This window comes from Bemisia tabaci, chromosome 4 (genome assembly GCF_918797505.1).
Source record: "Bemisia tabaci chromosome 4, PGI_BMITA_v3".
Taxonomy (NCBI): domain Eukaryota; kingdom Metazoa; phylum Arthropoda; class Insecta; order Hemiptera; family Aleyrodidae; genus Bemisia; species Bemisia tabaci.
The window spans coordinates 9,497,921-9,519,146 of NC_092796.1; the positions used below are offsets into that span (position 1 = coordinate 9,497,921).

Here is a 21,226-nt window from a genome sequence, read left to right on the forward strand (position 1 = left end):
ATTTGCCGCTCGAGAGGTGTAAATTCACACAACGCGAAGTGACAGGAGCCTCGGCCGGGGCATCGTCATTAAAAACGCTTCAACGGATTCTCCGGGTTCCGCGACCGTTATTCCGGGCCAAGTCGCTTGCCAGCAATGAAAATCTCCCAGAAAACGGATACAATTTCAAATAAAAGTGGGTGTATTGGAATTCGCTCCTCGATCAGCCTCTCCTGGCGGAATATGGAATTCGGCTGAGCGATGACCAGCCCTGCCGTGCTAAGGAAGAACGCCGTATGAGCATTCAGACGTTGCCAAGTTTCCCTCGATAAAAACGACTTTACTGGACAGATCGTGAATTTTTTTCCCATAAAGTTTTCAGACCATTTTGTATGCAATTTAATATAGGATATCTGAAAGTTTCAAGGTAAATATGCATGAATGTCGTCAAAAATGCATGTTTTATTAAGGAAAATTTGGCAACTCTTGAATGTTCATACGACGTTCTTCCTTCACACGGCAGAGCAATAAACTGCTCATTGACTTTCTTTCGATCAATTTTTGACTAGGTGCAAGGGCTGAGCCAATTTATATATTTTTATAATTTACACCTTGCTATTTGCAACAATGTTTACTTTGATATTTCTCAGGAAAGGATTAAGAATAATTGAAAATTCCTTAAATTTCCGCAAAAATTTCAAAATTAAACATAAGAACAGTTAATAATTTCGCAAAGTGTCCATCTTCATTTGAATGTGTTCCCCTCCCCTCAGCTCTGGTATTCATTACAATGTTCGGATGCGCTTCGGATTGGTTTTGGCTGCTATTCGAAAGTATTCGTCCTTGAGAGGAGCTTGCAGGAGAACGTTTTGCAAACTTTTAAAGAGTTGAACAGTTTTTCGCGCATTTGCTTCCACCGTCCGCAAAGTGACTTATTATTGAACAAGGCTATAACCAATTTCTGCCGCCGAAGTAATTTAGAAATAACACCGCTCATGCATCACTCACGGTAATCGAGTAAGACAAATTACATACATACACTCCATTATTGCGCGGACGGCACTTTCAGGAAAAAACAGTAAGCATATTTCGAGTGAGATTCGAAACGCATCAGAACAAATACTAACCGAAGCTCATCTCGAAACGCACTATTTCTCTCTTTCATAATACATCAGACATGTCGTGCGACTCTCCACAAATTGTCATTCTGATGATGGAAAGCAAATGTGTAATTCCACTTTCAACTGGACGAAATCAGCCAAAATTAACCAAATTACATTGGACGGTGCCTTATTTCCTTTAATGTATCATTCCTTTAACACAGAAGTAATAAAAATTCCTGAATATCATCAAATTCATCCTACTAAAATCTGCGGGCTAATTATCTAAAACTGACAAACACAGGAGACAAAGGAAAAATGGAGGATCTTTTTTGTAGAAACTGGTGACTGTTGTTCGTATGCTTAGCGGGAAAATGATGGACTAAATATTTTACACCGAGAATTTTGACTGTGCAGTAGAGCGACGAAATGAAGCGTTGAATGCACGTGCACAGTTGCGCTTTCCATGCATTTTTCTGGTAGACATGATCGACACTCATACGTTCAAAGAGCAAGAGTGCTCGAAAATATTCGCCACATCCATCTCCATTAAGACATGACCAGACCAAGCTTTTCCGACTTCAACGATATGGCAGGAAAGAAATATCCGCATGCTTGCCGCGAGAGTCGCGCTGGCTTCTATTTAAAAAGCACATTGTTGTTTCTACATCGTTGCAACATGATAAAAAAGGAAAGGCTAATGAACGAATAGACTGATGTTAGAGATCAAGCTTTAAATTATACGGCCTCTGTTCGAGGTGTGGCGTAGAAAGCGGTGTACGGAGTTACGTTTTCAGTTACAAGAACTGAAATTTTGCTACAAGAGCTGAACTTCGTAGCGAATGAGATGCCAAAGTTTCCGGATATTTTACGACAACTCACGGTTGTAGAAACCAAGACTGAGCAAATAACCAAAATTCTCGATTAGGAAGACGCGTCTTCGGTTTCTGTGAAAAAAATTGTTATTTGAACAAGACACATTGTTGCAACAAAAATGTCGAATGTCTTCATTGTGTAGACAAATATAAAAATTGGAGAAAAAAAAGTATGAATTCATTTCAGAAGCAGAAATTAAAGGTTCTCACAGTTGGTCATCTAAACCTCTTTCTCACAAGAAACACTGAACACTTGAATCAAAGTTTACTCAAAAGTGTTTTCAATGTAGCCAAACAACGCAATGTCCAACTAATTTTTTATTTAAATATGTATTAAAACTCAAAAAAGGCGCATCTTGGGGGTAAATGTCACCATCATAGCCGCCAATACAATTCAGAATTGGACGTATTAATGCGATACGGAACCATGTAGCGTGGCATGCTTTGCGATATATCGATTGATCTGCGATTCAAATCTATGGGAAAAGATCGATTATCAAGGTGTTCGCAGAAATGTCCTCAGCCATGGTATAATTTTTTCGGAGGGGTGAATACTTCTCGATATATGGTCGTAGAAACTGATGCATCAATGAACTTTCCTTAGGAGATCTAAAATTTTACGAAATAAAATCAGCCATTTTTTGATGCAACAGGTATTTCCCTGCGTACAACAAAAAGCTGCTATGGAAACGCTTCATTTGTGGTACCCACCAAATGCGATAGGTTACCTAAACTAAGTCATTTGCACAGTTATACAAGTTGTTTTCACTGATCAACTTGACCCATGTGCGTTGATCTTTTCGCAAACAGAATGTATGATCCTTCTAAGTTTAATGTGAGCAATAAATGCTTATCGTCTATCGTTACGAATTGATTTTGAAATTTCGATATTTCCGACACGTTCAGCACACAATTTTCGTGAGGCTATCCTTTCTCATGGTATATTACGCTTCTAGTGGTTAAATTTTTTTACTTCTGAGATTTATTTTTCTTGTAAATGTTTGGCAACGTGGGAAGAGTCTGCAAGGGACACGATATGACAAATGGCTTCCGGTATTCAAATGGAGTATCATGGGGCCCCGAGACCAGGGTTTGTAAGTCCTGTGCGACTCCGCTAGACTGCGTAGATGCTATACAGTCGCGGTTACGTTGTTGTCAAGTGATTGACCAATGAGATTTGACTGGAAATCCATTTTATTCACTATCGAGGAGTCCGATATGTGTATTTGTGTATTTTCTTCTTTTTTATTCTTATTATTTTTTTTGTTCATTGCAATTCCAAATAGCTTTCACGGGATAAGTGAACGTAATTGAAATGGAGAGAAACATTTTTCAAAACCGCAACTGTTGATTTGAAACAACTTTCACCACATTTATTTCCAAATACATCAAACTAAACCAGAATTGTGAGCTCTTAGAAACTCAGGATTCCAAAGAGATCATGATTTGCAGAAAAATAAGTCTGAAGTCCGGGACTTTTTTTCCTCGTTCAAATGCAACTACGATAAACAGCACCTAATAGTAAAAACTTGATGAACCGTTCGAAGTTTATTATTTAAACTAGCGTTTCGTACCTGAAAATTTTTTTTTACAATTCCCTGGCATTTTCCGGTTTTCACGATATTCCCTGACTGAGGTAACCCTGCTGTTATTGTGAAATTTTACCCTTACTTTGTGACAACCGGCACCGAGTTTTACAATCAAAACGTCTAGAGGCGATTGAATCCGATTGAAATTATTTTTCCAAGCATAAGTACGAGATTTCACATTAAGAGGGTGTTAACTCAACCTTGAAAATGGCTGAACTAGCATGTGCTCTGGTCAATCACAATTTCACCATGTAAAACACATTATATATATCATGGTCTACAATTTATAGGAACGACATATCGATGTTGAGAATCCCAAACTGCATACCTCATTTGCATTGTTTAAACATCTTCACTCCTTTCTTACCTATTTCAAAAAAAAAGTCATCAAACTTTCTTGAACTTTTTACAGACTTTACCTCGAGCAAAGAAATCACATATCGACGGTGAAAGTCGGCAATCACATAACTCGGTTTGCGACGTCGCAGACTTCCTGTCATACTTTATTTTTTAAATGGAAAACTACTCAACGGCAATTCTTTAAAACTGTCGTGATTTTTCTTCTCAATGCGAAGAAGATTCTGCAAAAAATTCAAGAAATAATAACAATTTGTTCTCCTTTAAAAAAATGACGTAGAGGCGGAGATTTTCAGACACCGCAAACGAGTTATGTGATTGCCGACTTTCACCGTCGATACGTTTGGAAGCATTGTCGTTTAGTAACTCTCGATTAGAAGAATAAAGAATGCCGGGAAGTCCACAACGTCGCAAACCGGGAAACGTGCGGTTCGCGGTTTTGGGGGCGTCCGACTAAGTACGCCAAGTTCACTCGATTCATAATCATGAACCAAGCAATCTCAGACAAGCTGACACTACAAAATTTTTCGCTTACTTTGTGCAATAGCCAGCAGCTAATTTTACGATGAAAGCTGCCCGGGCGGGATATATCAGTTCGCGGGGTGCGCCATTAAATCCGATCGCAATCGCAGGGCGCCACCCTCTCCTCCCCTTCATTCCCCACCCTCTCCTCCTCACTCCCTTCCCCTTGACCCCCCTCCCCGGGTTTGGCTTCGACGGTCCGCACGCCGAACGAGTTTGTCGTAGTTACACGTCAAGTTATTGTAGATTTTTACCGCGGAAGCGCGGGGTGACGATCGCGGCGGGTCGAGGTTGGGGTGGGGGTGAGTGGGGGGTGGGGGTGGCAGGAGTGACAGGCAATAAAAGGCGACCGCGTGGTGCAAAAAGCCGGGGGAACCGGGGGGAGCCGCGGAATAAAAACATCATGCCACCCCGCGGGGTGCAATATTTAGCATCATCAATTACGGGGAAAGTCGCGGGCGCGGGCTATCGATCCGCCCGCTTACGAGTTAATCCGGCGTACGTGTTGGCGCGGCAATGAGAGACTCCCACTCAAATCTGAGGGCGCCCGGGCGGAAGTGACGAGTTTACTCCGGAGGGAGTCGGCCGGGGTTCGGGGTTGCCGCCCGAGACGTCGGAGTACGTCGCGCCGCACGTAGACGACGTCTTCGGCTCCGTCGCACTGTTCTGACGTGCTAAGGAAGAACGTCGTATGAGACTCCAGGTTTTGCCAAATTTCCTTCGATAAAAACCGAATTTACAGGGAGTATTGTGAATTTTTTCTCCCAAAATGTTCGGACAATCTCGTGCGCTTTTTAATCTAAAATATCTGGAAATTTCAAAGAAAAATGTTCATGAATGTCGTCAAAAATACATGTTTTATCAAGGGAAGTATGGCAACTCTTGAATTTTCATACGGCGTTCTTCCTTAGCCCGGTAGAATTGATATGATTAACGTCGATTTCTTAAGGTCGAGGAGTCAGTGCATATTATAACCCGGTAGACGACGTCTTCAGCTCGGTCGCACTATTCTGCCGTGCTAAGGAAGAACGCCGTATGAGCCTTCAGGCGTTGTCAAATTTTCTGCGATAGATACCGAATTTACAGGGATTATTGTGAATATTTTCCCCCAAAATTTTCGGACAATCTCGTTCGCACTTTAATCTTAAATATCTGAAAATTTCAAAGAATAATGTGCGTGAATGTCGTCAAAAATACATGTTTTATCAAGGGAAATTTGGCAACTCTCGAATGCTCATACGGCGTCCTGCCTTAGCCTGGCAGAATTGATATGATTTAACGTCGATTTCTTAAGGTCGAGAAGTCAGCTCATATAATCCAGAAATGCTGTGACATCAGTCCGTTTCCATCAAAATCTGGATCGCATTTCGCAAAAAAACCAGCGCGATTACAGTGTTGTAAAAACGTTGCTTCTTTATAGTTATCTAAAAAATCTCCCAGTCGTTTTTCTGATCCACAATTATAGATGACGCATACAGGTCAGCGAGCCAAAGAAGGTGAAATGCCTTCAATTAAAAGCGTATGCAATCCGCGTATGTGCGGGCCCTTTGTGCTCGCTAACACCCCGGGCCCCTGAGCGCTAATCTGCTCACTGCGAGTTGATGTCCTTACTGACCTTAGCGATAAAGAGGAGTGCAAGGGTTAAAGAGTCAATGGGAAAATCAGTTTCATGTGAATTCATAATGTCAAAGTCGCATCCGCGAACGTTTAGTGGGTCAGGAGGTGACCGTATTCAAGTCACTTTTACAGGAGAATTCCTCTCTGTACTTAGTCAAAATATCGATGCACAGGTACGATCGGTAGCATTTTTAAATTCATCAGTTGACTTTCGAAATCTCCACAAAGGGTGGCAATTTCGCTTATGTATTCAACCCCAGTTCTTCAGGGAGAATTTGACTAATTACAGATCTCGAACGATTAAATTCAGCCGTACGTCACCATTAAAGTCTCAGCTTTGAGAGTTTGTTTGAAACTTAATTAAACCGTGTATCTCTATAAATTTTTGGCGAATGAACAGTCGCTAGAATTGCAGATCCTCCGCCCTTACATGAACCTTGAAGGAGTGGAGGATTTTATCGGAGCCGCATTGAATAATTGGGTTCCAACAGATAGGATAAAAAAAAAACTGTATCATTCAACGATGCCTCTTGACATTTATATTATGAGGCGGAAGCAGATGAAGAATCTTGAAGTCAACGGTTTGTGCATTTAAAAGGCCCCATTAGAGATGAATCTTTTATCTTGGCAACTGTTCACTCTAATTGTGCCCGAAAACAGGCTCCACTGAATAGCTGAATCCGTCAGTTTAAAGTGAAGGAGCAACTGAATAGACCCTGTCGGCAGCAGGTACATTTTAATGGCATCAGAGGAACGGGATGCTTCAGTAAACTTACGAGAGGAATAACAACATCAACCTCTTTTTGGAAGTTCTCATACAACCGCTCTCTGCAGAAATTCAGAGTGTGCAAAGGTTAAGAGTACACGTAAACCCATAAAGCTTAGCTCGTAGACGGCTTGGATACAGTTGAATAATGTGGGGTGTGTAGACTTTAAAACCACAGGCACTTAAAACACAGCAAATGTAAAAAAGCAATAAATTCCAGAACAGTGTACTGACATAGCACGGCATTGATAAATGTATCAATTTGATCAGTTTAATTTAACACCTATTCTGGAGTTGTGGAAAATTAGGGGGTGCACCCTCTGGCCGCTACGTGGCCTAACCCCCGGAATCGAGTAAAGCGGTCTCATCTGCGGACTGTCTCTCATAAAGATGGCCGCAAAAATCATAGAAATCGGCCAGCGGAATGGTGAATTAATGGAAATAATGGTAAAAAATGTGTGGAACTAACTGTGACAAAAATGAGAATTTCAGGAGTCACAGCTAGAGCTTATAGCAATGACAAATTGCCATAAATACAAAAAAGCCCCATCAAAACAAACAATATTTTATAGAATTTTTTTGCAAAGCGTATAATTAATCGCCTTGCCAGAACGAATCTATCTACGAAAGGGTTAGAGGGTTTTAGAATTCAAGCAATAAGTGGTTTTTGAGGGTTTTGAGGGACGTTTTATCAAAACGTCTATTCAAATATGCCCCACTCACCTATTTACATCTAACTTAGTTGCATCATCAGAGAAAGTATGTACTTCTGATTAAATTTTGGTCCCACACATGGAAGGTAAACTTCTTGTTCTCCAACCCAATCCAAGTAAAATGTCCTTAAAAACCAGACGTGAAACTTATCACTCTCTCAAAAAGCTAGTTTCACTGCCATATGAGTTGCAACGAATATCAATGGAAATTAAAACGAAATTTCTGCGGGACGAAAAGAGGACCCTATATGCTCGCTAAAAGATTTATACTTATCTTATAATGTCTGTGAACGAAAATGTTCTGGGCTTCTACAATGAACACACGCCTCGCAAATCACAATTGAAATGAGCCTCTTAACAATCTGAGCATTGTGACATTGAAAAGCAAGTGTGTTTGAAGAATAACTCTGGATTTTAAGGAATAATCGTATTTCTGAATGGCTGCTAGTCTTTTGAATTTGACATTTTCAACTATTAGAATCCGACAGTATCAGATAGGGGCCCCTAAAAATCGAATATGATAAAAAGAAAATAAAATACAATACCATTGCGTATGATACCTAGACATTACACATTTTTGAGAATTTGCTGGATTTATCCACACAATATTGTATCACACTGAAACGAGTGTAGAACCCGAACGCGCGACGTTTCTGTAAGCGCCTTCAATTGAGTGTAATACGCCGCAATACACCGGTGCTCGATAAGTCGCATCATCCAAAGTGATCGTGATTTTCAACACGAATCTGGAGGGACGGGCAGACTATGCGATTAAAAAATAACTCGGCATGGAGGAGACACATAATTTTCGATTGAACTTCTATACGGACAGACTTGTTCTGCATACGCAGAAACGCAGCAGCGTTACACAAAAGGAGTCTCCCTACAGGAGTGTGAAAAACTCCTAGCGCGGCTCGGGCATTTGATGTAATCTTGAGAACTCCTTGCGTATAGTCCTTATCTCAGGGCGATGACGTATGCCGTGCTCAACCCTTCTCCAATTTCGTATTCATTCTCACCTAACATTTGCTACCGGCCGTAAGTCTCTTCCGCCTTTCTTTCAAAATACCCCATCCACCTAGACTTCTCTCGATTTGGAAAATTTGCTCGAAAAATTGTATTACTTCGTCTGAGAGTGCATAGTGAGCTGAGCTCGTAGTTTTTTTTTAACACTTTTCTGTGAAATGGGAAATGATAGAAACATATAGATTTAAAATTGAGAAAAAAATGCCGTCTTGTGACGTCATCTGGCGGCATTTCCCATTCCAGCTAATTTATCAGAAGCGCCATGCGACGCTTCAAAATTTCCGCCACCATTTTATGTGTTTACAGAGAAATTGTTGGTTGAATCTGTTTGAAAATTTCACTGAATGTTACCAGTAGCACCGAGAAAATTCAGTGAAATTGGACAGCTTCGTTGAAAAATCTCTCTGTAAAAAAATAAAATAGCTGCTCAAATTTTGAACCGATTGCATGGCGTTTGCGATACTTTGAAGGTGACTACATGTAGGTAGCAGATCCGGCTATTTTGTCATACTAGGGGCTTATGGGGCTGCTTCGCAGCCCCTTATTTTTCCTGTACACTTTTCACTTTGACTTTAAAGCAATAAGGTCCATCACCCGGAATATCAATTCGATTTGCAGAGAAAGAGGCAAAAGCAACAGCACTATTATAATTTCTGATATGCTTTATGAAATTTGGAGAATATAAAAATAATGATTTCAAATCGGTATTTGTCCGATTACTCGGTAAAGAAATTAAGCCATTTTGGCAGCAGTTATTTAAATGACCATTGGACATTTCACCCTGAAAATGGCGAGCATCACAATGATGACAAATTATATTCATTGAACCGACTGAAAATTTGGTAACAAATTTTCATCAAAGTTCTGATCATCAATTTTATACTTCCGAAATGAAGAAATGAAACTTTGATTTTCTATACTAATATTTTCTACACTAATAACAGAGTTAAGTTCTTGCTTCACTAAACGAACATGCGAAGAATTCTGGAAAACGCGACCACGTTTTGGAGGACGACCGCCTCGGTCATTGAAAATTTCACTCATAACAACTGTTACATTTAAAATTAAAATTAATAAAAATTATTATTATTTTAACAAAATCATAACTGAAAAGTTCAATTTTTAAATTAAAAAAATAAATCAGAAGAAAAAGGATGAAATGAAAATGGAAATTAATAATAAACATATTTATACACATTGAAAAGAAACAGCGTGAAAAGTTCTGATCGGAAATGAGAAAAAAAACTTGGAGGTTATTGACTTAATGAGGAAAAATTGGCAATAGGAAAAAGATGGAACCAATCATGAAAAAACCGTAAAAAAAAAACGCGGGAAAAGAAAAATGTAAGTTGATGGCAGTTGAGTGTTGGAAGTAACCTCACTTAATGATGATTGTTGAATGAAAACAGCTGATAAAAAGACAGCAAACAGTAAAGTAAGATGCGTAGCAACAAAACTTTTCCGAAAAACAAAAAACAAAAAACCCCCCACTTCCCTCATCCAATTTATGAGTTTTTAGGGATTTAAAAATCGGGGACGAACCCCAGAAAATAATTTATAGTTTTCCCGAAGCATTGAGAACAACACCTTTCAAATGAACCAACGCCCCTCGCAATTAGTACAGTGGTTGATTCACAATTTCATTCTATTTTTCAAATTAGATATTAAGATATCCTCCTATAATGGACCACTAGACAAGGTGCGAATTTCAGCATTCTGATACATGTTTCTCAACCAAAATTTCACGTAGAACACGATACGCACAACGAAAATTACCAAAATCAACTCCTGATGAAGATATTTAATGATTCTTGATGCGTGAATTCAAACCACCCGCTCATGAAAACTCAATGCTCTACGTGATTCACATCGCGCGCTAAATGTTTATCATGACAGTCTCTGCGATGTAAAAATCTTCGACTTCAATCTTGACACTTTGGCTCAGCTATAGCAAATCACCAAAAGTTTGAACAACACATGGTGGAAAATGAACATTGCTCGATTGAGAAGCTTGCTGAAACCGTTGTAGTGCGCGATTTGACTCACGTAGAGCTTTGAGTTTCTTGTGAGCGGACAGTTCAAATTCCTCGTAATCAGTGCGAAATAAAAACGTTAATATCTTCGTTAGAAGTTGATTTCGGTAATTTTCGTAGTGTGAATCGTGTTCTACGTGAAATTCTGGTTAAGAAACATGTATCAGATTGCTTAAATTCGTACCTTGTCTAGTGGTCTATTGTTCAATTTAAACACCAAAGATATCCTCGTGCTCAGTTATCTTTTTAATTTCATTTTCAACATAAAATGTACAAAATTTAAGACCTAAAAATTCTCCATTTACCATTTTTAATAATATAAACATGCATACTTCCGTTTTCCGCCGGTAGATATCGGGCCCGCGCCGCGGTCCTACATACTGGCGCGGCGTGGCGGGCTTCGAAGTCTGAAGATCCTTCCGGTCATGGGTGCCCCGATTCCAGGAAGCGAAGCACGGAACAGCTCTTGAAACAGATTACAAAACGAGCGGAGATATTCCGGACTCAGCCGCGCGGAGCTCAATTGCGTTAATTAAGCCGGAAGAGTTAGCAGACATAACTGATAACAGCGTCGCTGCTCAGCACCGGCAAACTCCGCGATCCCCCCCTCGAAACGAGTTAATTTCACGCTAAAACTGACAACGTCGCCCAACAACTCACGAGTCGAGCGAGACCAGGCACCCATCAATGAACTCCGTGCTGCCAATTTAATTGAAACCCACGTTGTCAAATGGTTCTGGAAATCCTTGAATTTCTCCCGTTATAGGGTGTCGTGGAGTTCCGATGTAGGGATGGATAGACTTTATTGATGCATACAGTCTATGGTAAAAAACTCTGGTACAAGTCAAATTTACAATGTATACAACAATTACAACATTTTAAGCAAAATGAAATTATACAAGTTCTTCGAAAAATTCTTTTAGACTATAATAGGCTGTCTTTTTGAGTTTTATTTTCAATCGGTTAAGGAATATTTTGACGGAACTTTCCTTGTAAATTACTTTCAATTCGCTGGTCAAGGTGTTAAAAAACGTTATCGCTTGATTTTTCATTAATTTACTCTCCCTAGTTGTTACAATATGGGATGGATAGTATGTGACGCTATCTAATTAATAAGAGGTGTAGCAGCGCGATTCGTCATCCCACGGCCAAAGTATCACAAGCTCCATGCAACGTTTCAAAATTTTTGCCGCCATTTTATTCTCTTACAGAAAAAATTTCGAAGATACTGTTCGAAAATTTCACCGAATTTCCTTCATGCTGCCGATAAAATTCAGTGAAATTTTCAAATAAATTCAACCAAAAATTTCTCCTTAAAAATATAAAATGGCAGCGGAAATTTTGAAACGTCGCATGTCACTTCTGATACTGTGGCCGGAAAGTGACGAATTGGGCTCACCACCGAGGTGCCTACATCGGTGATAGAGCTAATGATAACATTTAGATGATGCTCCTTGGCTCATACAAATGACACACTCCATATTTCTGCAAGGCTCAGCGGCCGCCACTGTAAAAAATTGCTTAAATTTGCCGTTGATTTTTCTTACATTAATAAAGGAATGTCTTGGATCAAGTGGGTTCGCCTGATAAAAACTACTTGTTTTTGACGCTCAATCGTCTTTTCAGCTAGAAACAAGACATTTTTTAGTTATTTTAGTTCAGTTATTTTTATTTGAATCATGTCAATTCCTTCCGGTGATAGGTCTGAGATTATACGTGCTGTCGTATTACCGATTAGGACAGTAAAAAGCAAGTTTTCGAAATGAGTATTATTAGACATTTCACTGCTTTATTTTGAATGAAACTGAATAACGTCACTAGAACAGTGAAACTCATTCTTACTGCAAAATATAAGGTTGTTGCGGAGCAGTAAGTGCGCAGAAATTGACGTCGTTTCCGTCCAAACAGCAGCAAGATCTCATTATTCCGCGAGAGAGCCGCACTTATTGTGGGCAATTGCGACTGTGACATCTACCGGATGGCCATATCTTGAACCCATCCTGTAGCCTCAAAACGACGGAGAGACCATTGGAGTAGCGTGGTCAATGGTTATCTACAGCCATGCGACGCGGATTTTTTGTGTCCTTCAAAACCCGTCATCACTAAGTATTGAACGCGGGATCTTAAGGTTGGCGCCGGACCGACTTAACTACTACACACCCAGGATGCCTCAGATTAGTTCATAGTTTTATGCCTTTTATAGTGCTATCGTTTTAATTAGAAAGAAGTGAGTGGTGTTTCAAACTGAGAAACGCTTAGTCTGCAATCAGTTTTCATCTTCCATTTAGGAGCTACACTGAAAAATTTGTTTCTTGAGATTTAATTTTAACTTATAGCGTCGTTCCTAATACGTACAGTTACACAATCATTGAGAAGCTATGGTGAGACAGGCGTGGAGATACGACTATTCGTGCTCCAAAGATGTCCGCGTTGCATACACGAATCTTTGAAGGCGCTTTACTGTCACAAGAATCCATGGGCAGAGAATTGTCATGTCCATGCCGCTTTCTGAATTCTCTGAGTAGTTTACTGGTTGGAAACATTCAAACGTTTGTGCGTTTAAACGTTAAAATTAATATCGCATTATCAAAATTGTGCAAAAAATCCCACAAAATTTTAACAAACGATAAACCAAACATAATAAATCAAAATAATCAAAACATACAAAATGGCGGAAGTTAAGGGGCCTCTGGAGAGCCAATCAGAGGCCAGATGTTTAGTTCTGTCCATACCTGTGTAAATCTACCTTGATAGATAGGTAAAACTATTTTTGGAGGCATGTACTATAAAATGCGTACTTTAGACAATACTTCCAAAAAAAACAATTGATAACAAAAGAGCATATGACCCACAACAGCATCACTTGGATCTACGGCACTAAAGGCGCGCACATTGGTGACTGACCTTTGCGATCGACCCGTAAACTCCGGAGCTCAATTAGATTTCGATTTACAAAATGTTATACCACTTTTGGTCGTCGTCCTCCATGCCGTAAGTGCCGCGCCGTGTTCCTTACGCAAGTGTGAACTTTCATGTAGATTTATACGAGACAAACTGTTTTTGTCCTCCGAATACCTTGCAACTCATGCAATATTTTACAAAATATTTCTATAATTCGTAAAAAACGAAAAAAATACACCGAAAAAAAGTGAAGTTGGTTTAAAATTCTGGATGTAAAAAAAAGTGTGCGAGAACTAGAGAACTTATAAAATTATGAATTACCCGCCACATCATTAACTTTAGCAATGACTTCTGTTACTTTAGACTTCTGTGACGGATGATTCAGCATTTTGTAAGTTCTCGCACACCTTTTTTACATCAAAAATATCAAATCAACTTCACTTTTTTCACATCAAAAATATTGAACCAACTTCACTTTTTTCACATCAAAAATATTGAACCAACTTCACTTTTTTTACATCAAAAATATTAAATCAACTTCACTTTTTTTACATCAAAAATATTAAATCAACTTCACTTTTTTTTTTGTGTAAATTACTTATCTTGTTGAATGCTCTAAATGGTGAAAGAACGCTTTAGTGGACATGTGTTCATGAGCTTTTTTTGTGGTCAGAAGTTTCAATAATGCTAGCCGCGCAGTTCATTATCACTAAGTCGGAACACCCTGTAATTGACGGAGCTAATGCATCGGATGGCAACGTTGATTCGACTCCAGGGCCTGCTTCGAATTATCAAACGTGCCAAGATCCTCGCTTGGTTTGATCCGAGAAGGGCCTCTGTGAACTTTTGCAAGAGGTGGTGCTGCTGGATGATTCGCTTGCAAACGACTTGGATGATTCAAATGAAGATGTTTCGAGTCGAGTGGATCGATTCGTCTCTCGTGTGTGGAAGGATTAGAGGTGTTGCTACGGAATCCTCAGAATCTCTCACGCCTTTAAAGAATCAGCGCCTCGTAAGCTCCATTAAGTGGGAAGTGATTCTCATTGAAGTCTTCGCGATGCCTCCAAAACTATCGGGTAATGGTGATATTCTTGTAATATCCTGGATAAAATGTAGAAGAATTGGATTGTATTTTGCAAAAAAGAACCACGAGCATTGCAATGATGCTAAGATTATGCAAATTCATCCTTTGCGGTAAATTAATTGAAATCATGAAAAAAGATGAAACTGACATGGTAATTTTTGTCTTAGGTTCACAGTTTTCAGCGAGTAAAATAGAAACTGTCAATGGATAATCAGGTTTTCTTCCAAGACACAAGAAGTTGCTCAATCTTAGCAGCATTGCAACGCTCGTGGTTCCTTTTTGCAAAATGCAATCCAATTATTAGTGGAGTCAAACACGGATGGCGTTTGGTGAAAAGGAGGTAATAGTAACGTGGGTTTGAAAATAAGGAAAATGAATTTGAATTTTATAATGATACTGCGTATTGGGGGGCTTTTGGACAATGGAGGACTGTATTTGTGGTACTTGTAAGTGAGAAGTGATTCTCATTGAAGACTTTGCTATGCCGCCAAAACTATCAGGTGATATCTTTGTAATGTTTTGGATAAAATGCAGTAGAAATATTAGTAGAGTCAAACATGGATAGCGATTGGTGAGAAGGAGGTAAGTGACGCTGGTTTGAAAACGGGAAAAGAATTTGAATTTTATGATAAAACTCAGTTTAAGAAATTATATTAAAATCAAGTCTATGTGTTCTAAACTTTTTTTGAGGATTTATTTTACTGCATATGAAAGCGAAAATATTAAGGCGAAAATTATATACTTTGAAACAATTGAATTACCAGGTCAGATAAGTTCATTAGGGTTAGGTCCAACTGGCTTTACTTATTCTGAGATAACCTGAATACTAATCAGTGGCGAGGCGTAAATGATCGATCATCGATATTTTTCCATTTGAACGTATGGTAAATAATCGATCATTAAAGTGTTCGTTGCAAACATCCTATTTATCGATTCTTTTACATAGGTTTAAATGGCAGATCCATCGATGTAACGCAAAACACACCACGCCACTGATATTAATTATTACAACATAAGTGCTTACGGACGCAGTGAATTAGAAAACGATGGATATTGATATGTTGAGTGGACTGCAAGCATTCTTTTTTAATGAGTGCTTCTCAGAAAAATATAATGTTTTCAACGTGACTTTCGTGAAATTTTATCTAAGACAAATCTTCCCTCGGGTTGGGTTAGGTTCATTCGCGTGCAGCAAACTCAAACTAATCATTCTGCTCCTATTTTTATGCAAGGGTATTGCCTACTTACATATTAAATTAATGGACTCCATGGCAAAATCAGCATCTCATTCTTAAAATTAAGTGAAACTGAAGAGTTTCTCAGGAAACCGCGAAGCATCAAAAAGTGAGTTTAGACTTCCTTTCCACCAGAAGGCTTCATGTATTTTTGAAAATTTCAACACGTATTTCTCAAAATAGCAAAACTGCACTTATGTGTATTGTCTTCGAAGCCCCGCATATGTTCTATTCGTTTCCTCACGCAGATAGGTGTTTTTACCGATGGATGAGCCAGAAATCGTAATTCCTCATTGCGGAACGTTGTTCAATTGGATGTATTTCTGTCAAACGGAACTATGTGCGTTATGACGTGAGCCCTGTCATGCATATATACTTATGGGTCTTAGGGCTTATGTCTTAATGTACATAGTTCCGTTTGACAGAAATACGTCCGTTTTTTAACATTTCAACACGTATTTCTTAAAACAGCAAAACTTTATGTTCTATTAGTTTCCTCGTGCAGATAGGTGTTTTTACCGATGGACGAGCCAGAAATCGTAATTCCTCGTTGCGGAACGTTGTCCAATTAGCCCCGAACGCGCACCGAGTCCGCAACGCCGCAAACGAGCTACGTGATCCGAAAATCTCAGGGCGGATTTTCCGTCGCCGAGGCTGGGAGTCACGGTCGCGGAAACTTGGATCCGTGCCAATTGTGCGTTTGAATCGAAGCAGATGCGGCGGCTGAGTTCCGCCAACATTGCGGGGCGGCGTGCCGTCGTCGTTTTTCTTAACTTTTTGTTCGGCAACTCTTCATTAATGCATGACGTCTTCCGCCCGCGAGGCTCCCGCCCGGTGCCGCGGGGGCTGTTATGAGTTCGCGGTGCCCTTCATCCGCATCTCACTCTCATCCCCATCCCCGTCCGCGGAGCAACTCCCGCCCGAAACTCCGCGATTCGCGCCAACTGTTGCCTGATCGGATCCGGTTCAAAGGAACTCCCCCCGTATTCCAACACTGAAAAAAAAGGTACGTTGTTTGCTGTCTGTTCTGTGGGCCGATTATTGAAATTCATTGACAAAGCTACAGATGAAGAAGATAAAATGATTCAAAAATATTGATATGAGCTCAGTTCATAAAACTTTTCGAAGAAATCAAAAATGAAGAAATCGATTTCTCTCACACAATTTCTGCATTTCATGATTGTAAATCAACTTTACACTGGAAAAAAAGAACACATTAGATCTAGAGTCCAGCCTCTTAAAAACATCGACAAGAAAAAATACTCTTCATTCAATCAGATTTAAGCTTAAATCAAGAACCAAGCCTCTTAATTTGAACGGATTTCTTTTTGATTTAAGCTTAAATCTGATTAAATCGAGAGTCCTTTTTCTTGTCAATGTTTTCAAGAGTCTGGATTCTAGATCCAATGTGTTTTTTTTTTTTTTTTTTTTTTTTTCCAGTGTACATTCTGTATTGACACACAAATGAACCCCAACGCTGTAGCAGCACCAAAGGCAGTTTTCGGTAGAAATTTCAAAAACTTACTTTTCGACCTAGCTCGGCAAGAATCGCTTTGTTAAAAATTTTGCCCTCGTGGACCAGGGTATTACTTCTTATAGCAGCAGGCCGATTATTGAAATTGATAGATAAAGCTGCAGACAAAGATGACAAAAGGTATATAGAGTGATCAAATAAAAGGAAGCGGGTGGTTGCAATGGACAACGGAGGTAGGTAATAGACTTACTAACGGCAACTTACGAGATACCCCATAGTTAGTCCATCATTTTCTCCCTTAGTCTACGGGAACCACCCATTTGAACTATTAGGATCTTTCCATGTTCCCTATGTGTTCTTTGTCTATGGTTTTGTTTATCAATTTCAATGATCAGTCCGCAAGGCTCAGAGGCCGAATTTTCCGTGTGCTGGATCCGTAGCTTCGCGACTGCTCCAGGTTCAGCGGCTGGAGCAACGAGTGTCAAACTGCTGAGAAAGCGGAGAGAACCGTAAGAGGAAAAATGAAGTTTTGAGAAAATGGGCTCAGTAGCGTCTGAGCGGAATATTATATTGAAAGATGCGTGATGGAGACCGTAATCCTTTTCTCATGATTTTCACGCGGAGGAGTCAGACATGTTAAATAGTGTGTATCACCGTAGTGCGTAAGGGTTAGAAGGAACGATTCCTCTTACGAAATGTTTGCATGTGTCATTGTATCATTTTTGAAGCGAGAAGCTTGAAAAAACGTTTAATTCTTACGCAGATTGTAAAGTTAGGATTGTATTTCAGACTTTCCCAATGCGCTCATGGTGATATTTGAGCCATTTTCTGTGAGAGGCAACTATTCTCTTTGCTCCTGCTGATGCTTGATATAGGCTCATACCGTTTCCTTTAGTTCACTGTACTGTGAGAAGTCTTAGACGGTTGTTTCTAATGAAACATTAGGGCACTCTCTTGAAAATTTGGCATCGCCGAAGGGTATTAGGATCACGTTTCCGCTAGCCAGCCGTCGGAGGTGTTTGATGGGTAATTATTCCCGAAAACTTCCCCTAAACCTGCCCAACTTTCCGTAGCGACAGGACCGTGGCGTAGCGTAGCGCGAGAACTTCGGAGCCGAGTCTGGCCAAGATATAATTCTGCATTGTCGCAACTTCCGGCTTTTGTGATGATGGTGCGGTCTGACGCCTTCTGCGGCTAGAAGTCGGTGCTTCGAGTGGTTTGCCGCATTCGGGTCATTAGAGTTGATTAATCAATCTCTTGACACTTGTCCGACTGCCGAGGAACAGGGTTTTTACATTAGTGCGTGCTGTGGAGGTGAAACTCAAGGCACACCAATTGGCACATCTCCTGATGAGCTGTTTTATTGAGGTGACTCACTAGAGAGAAAATTATTTTGGACGAGGATATACATTAAGGATAAGGGGCTTATTCATAGTCGTTTCTTACGTAGGTTCTCTTCATATGAAAACGTCATATGGTATACATTGTAATCAAGGGAGATGAGCCTTTGAAAAATCACGATAAAAAGACAATATTCACGAACCAACCACTCATCAAATGCAAACATCTATCGTGGGAAATATATCCATGTAAAGGAACACGATGCTTTACAAGATCAAAGAATATAACTGATAAATTTTTAAAACTTTGACAATAATGAAGGTAGATAAGGCCTTACTGTAAAAGTTTCCTCACCCGTAATGTCATGTTTGTGTCATTTGTGTTCCTTTGTGGTAGAAAATGTTTGTTTCCCGTGATAAGGCTTTTCCAAATCTGCCCTGTTGAACTTTAATCGAAGTATTTAGAAAGTGTCCTAATATTATGTTGAAGGTCTCTATACACTCTCATTGATTACAGTGTCGATTATATTGGGACTTTTTCGTATTCAACTACTATAACGGAAAGGAGCCGATTAAAAACTCGATAACGATAACGATAGAGAAAAGCTGTTAATTTATTGTAAATCACATCATCTTGTTCGTATGCAAGAAAGTACATACCTTGATATCCTTTATGTGGCGCTTTCAGCGTATGTGTCTGATATTGTCGGAAGACAGTCAACTGCAACAAAAAGAGAAATCGAACTTGAAATGCGAAATTTTAATTTTACATTGTATGAAAAGCGATCTTAAAAAATTGCTGAAAATCTGCTTGCGAAGCTTCGATCTTCTAAGAATAATTTAAACCTCTCTAAGGTAGTCCAGGAATTATACGAGAGTTAAGGGGAACAAGTAATAGCAAGCTGATTTTTGGCATAGTGGATCCTTATTACCCCTTGAGTCTCTAAAAAAGTCCTCATCGATAGCGTGGCGGCTTTGGGTTTTTTTGGGGGGTAGGTGCCCCGAAATCGGTTTTCCGGTCATAACATGAGAACGGTAGCTTGTATCACTATGTATAGCACCATTCTCTGAATTCTCGTAAAATTTTGGAGTGATATGACACATTATGAATTTTACATAGCTCCCCGGTGCCCCGGGTGCCCCCCAAAATTGCTGAAACATCATTTGAAGGCATATTTTTGACTATTATTGAAAAAGTGTAGGAGTTGCATTGAGTTGCTTTCAAGAGAAATGATTTCTCTCCCGAGCAACTAGTTGGTGCTTAAGAGAGGAATTTATCCCTAAGCATTAACTTGTTGCTCGGGAGAGAAAACATTTCTCTCATTTGCATTAAGTAGTTGTTTTCGAAAGAAATGTTTTCTCTCCCGAGCAACCAGTTTGTGCTTAAGAGAGGTGTGTTTTAGTTTGAACCAAAAGTTCAATATTACATCGAATAATGTAGTCACAAAATCAGTCTATGGCAAGACTGGACTGCTGACAAAAGCAGAAGGGACTGAATGTTAACGATTGGTGATAAACCCGTCCCATTCAGAGTTTCCCTGCATCCCTAAGTTCTTCATGATACATACCCAGTGTCCATAATCTCGCTTAAAAAAGTTCTGATTGGATTGCATTCAGAAAATTGGAACCAAGAGCACCCCACTGTCACTAAGATACTGAAAATTTGTTTACCTTGCAAATATAAACGGTACACGGACTTTATGTCCACTTTTTTTACGTCCACAGACTTTTCGTCTACAATTTTTACGTCCGCAGTTCTAAAGATCACACTATTTTTCATCAGTTTAAAAGGGAATAATCAATGCAGAGAGTGCAAACATTTCAAAATCATGAGTTGAAAAACGCTGACTCCGCGAGTTTAAATATTTGAGCCTAACAGAGAGCGAAGCGGCATGTTAGCAGCGCAGAACGCGCACAGGCGCCTACAAACCTAACGGGATACTTCACGCATTGCGCAACGCGTGAAGTATCCCGTTAGGTTTGTAGGCGCCAGTGCGCCTGTCACGCTGGTAGCCTGCCGCGCCGCAACGCTTTAAGCAACTATTTCGCGTCAGAGGCGTTGCACAGTATCCTACAAGATTGAAGGCGCACGAAAGTCAAAGAGGACTTTCAATTGGACGTATTTATGCGAAAAGGCGCTAAACGCCATTTCCAAACTTCTCAGTAAAGCAAGTTTGACTAAAACAATTGGCGTTTCCGTACTAATGGACCGATTTTGGTTTACTTTAGCTTGTTTGAAAGCTGAAGAGTTCCTCTAATTACGTACGTTGCCAAAATTAGGAAAAAATGCATATTAAGCGAGATAAAGGGGATTTTTGCACGTAGGTCCATTTGATTTAATGCGCTAACCCGGATTCCGAATTAAATCAAAAGGCGCTATCTCCACTTGAATCACTTGATTGACGCGCGCGCGGCGAAGCTTGGTGAAACTTGGTGAAATTTAGTACCGGGGGGTATTTTTGGACGGGAAACTCGAATTTCGGGTCAACTTTTGAAAATTCAGAAATCCAAGATGGCGGACATGGCCTAAAATGCTATCTTGGCCCCTGTCCAGCCGATCTTGGTGAAACTTGGTATCAGGGGGTATTTTCGCATGGGAAACTCGAATTTCGGGT

General features: G+C 39.9%; 1 protein-coding gene across 1 annotated transcript in view; it reads right to left on the bottom strand.

The window, feature by feature from the left end:
• LOC109032891 (limbic system-associated membrane protein) overlaps positions 1–21,226 on the bottom strand; it is a gene marked incomplete in the record, with an annotated part of 401,446 nt that overhangs the window by 207,970 nt on the left and 172,250 nt on the right. Inside the window, 1 exon segment of the mRNA XM_072299275.1 lies at positions 19,272–19,338.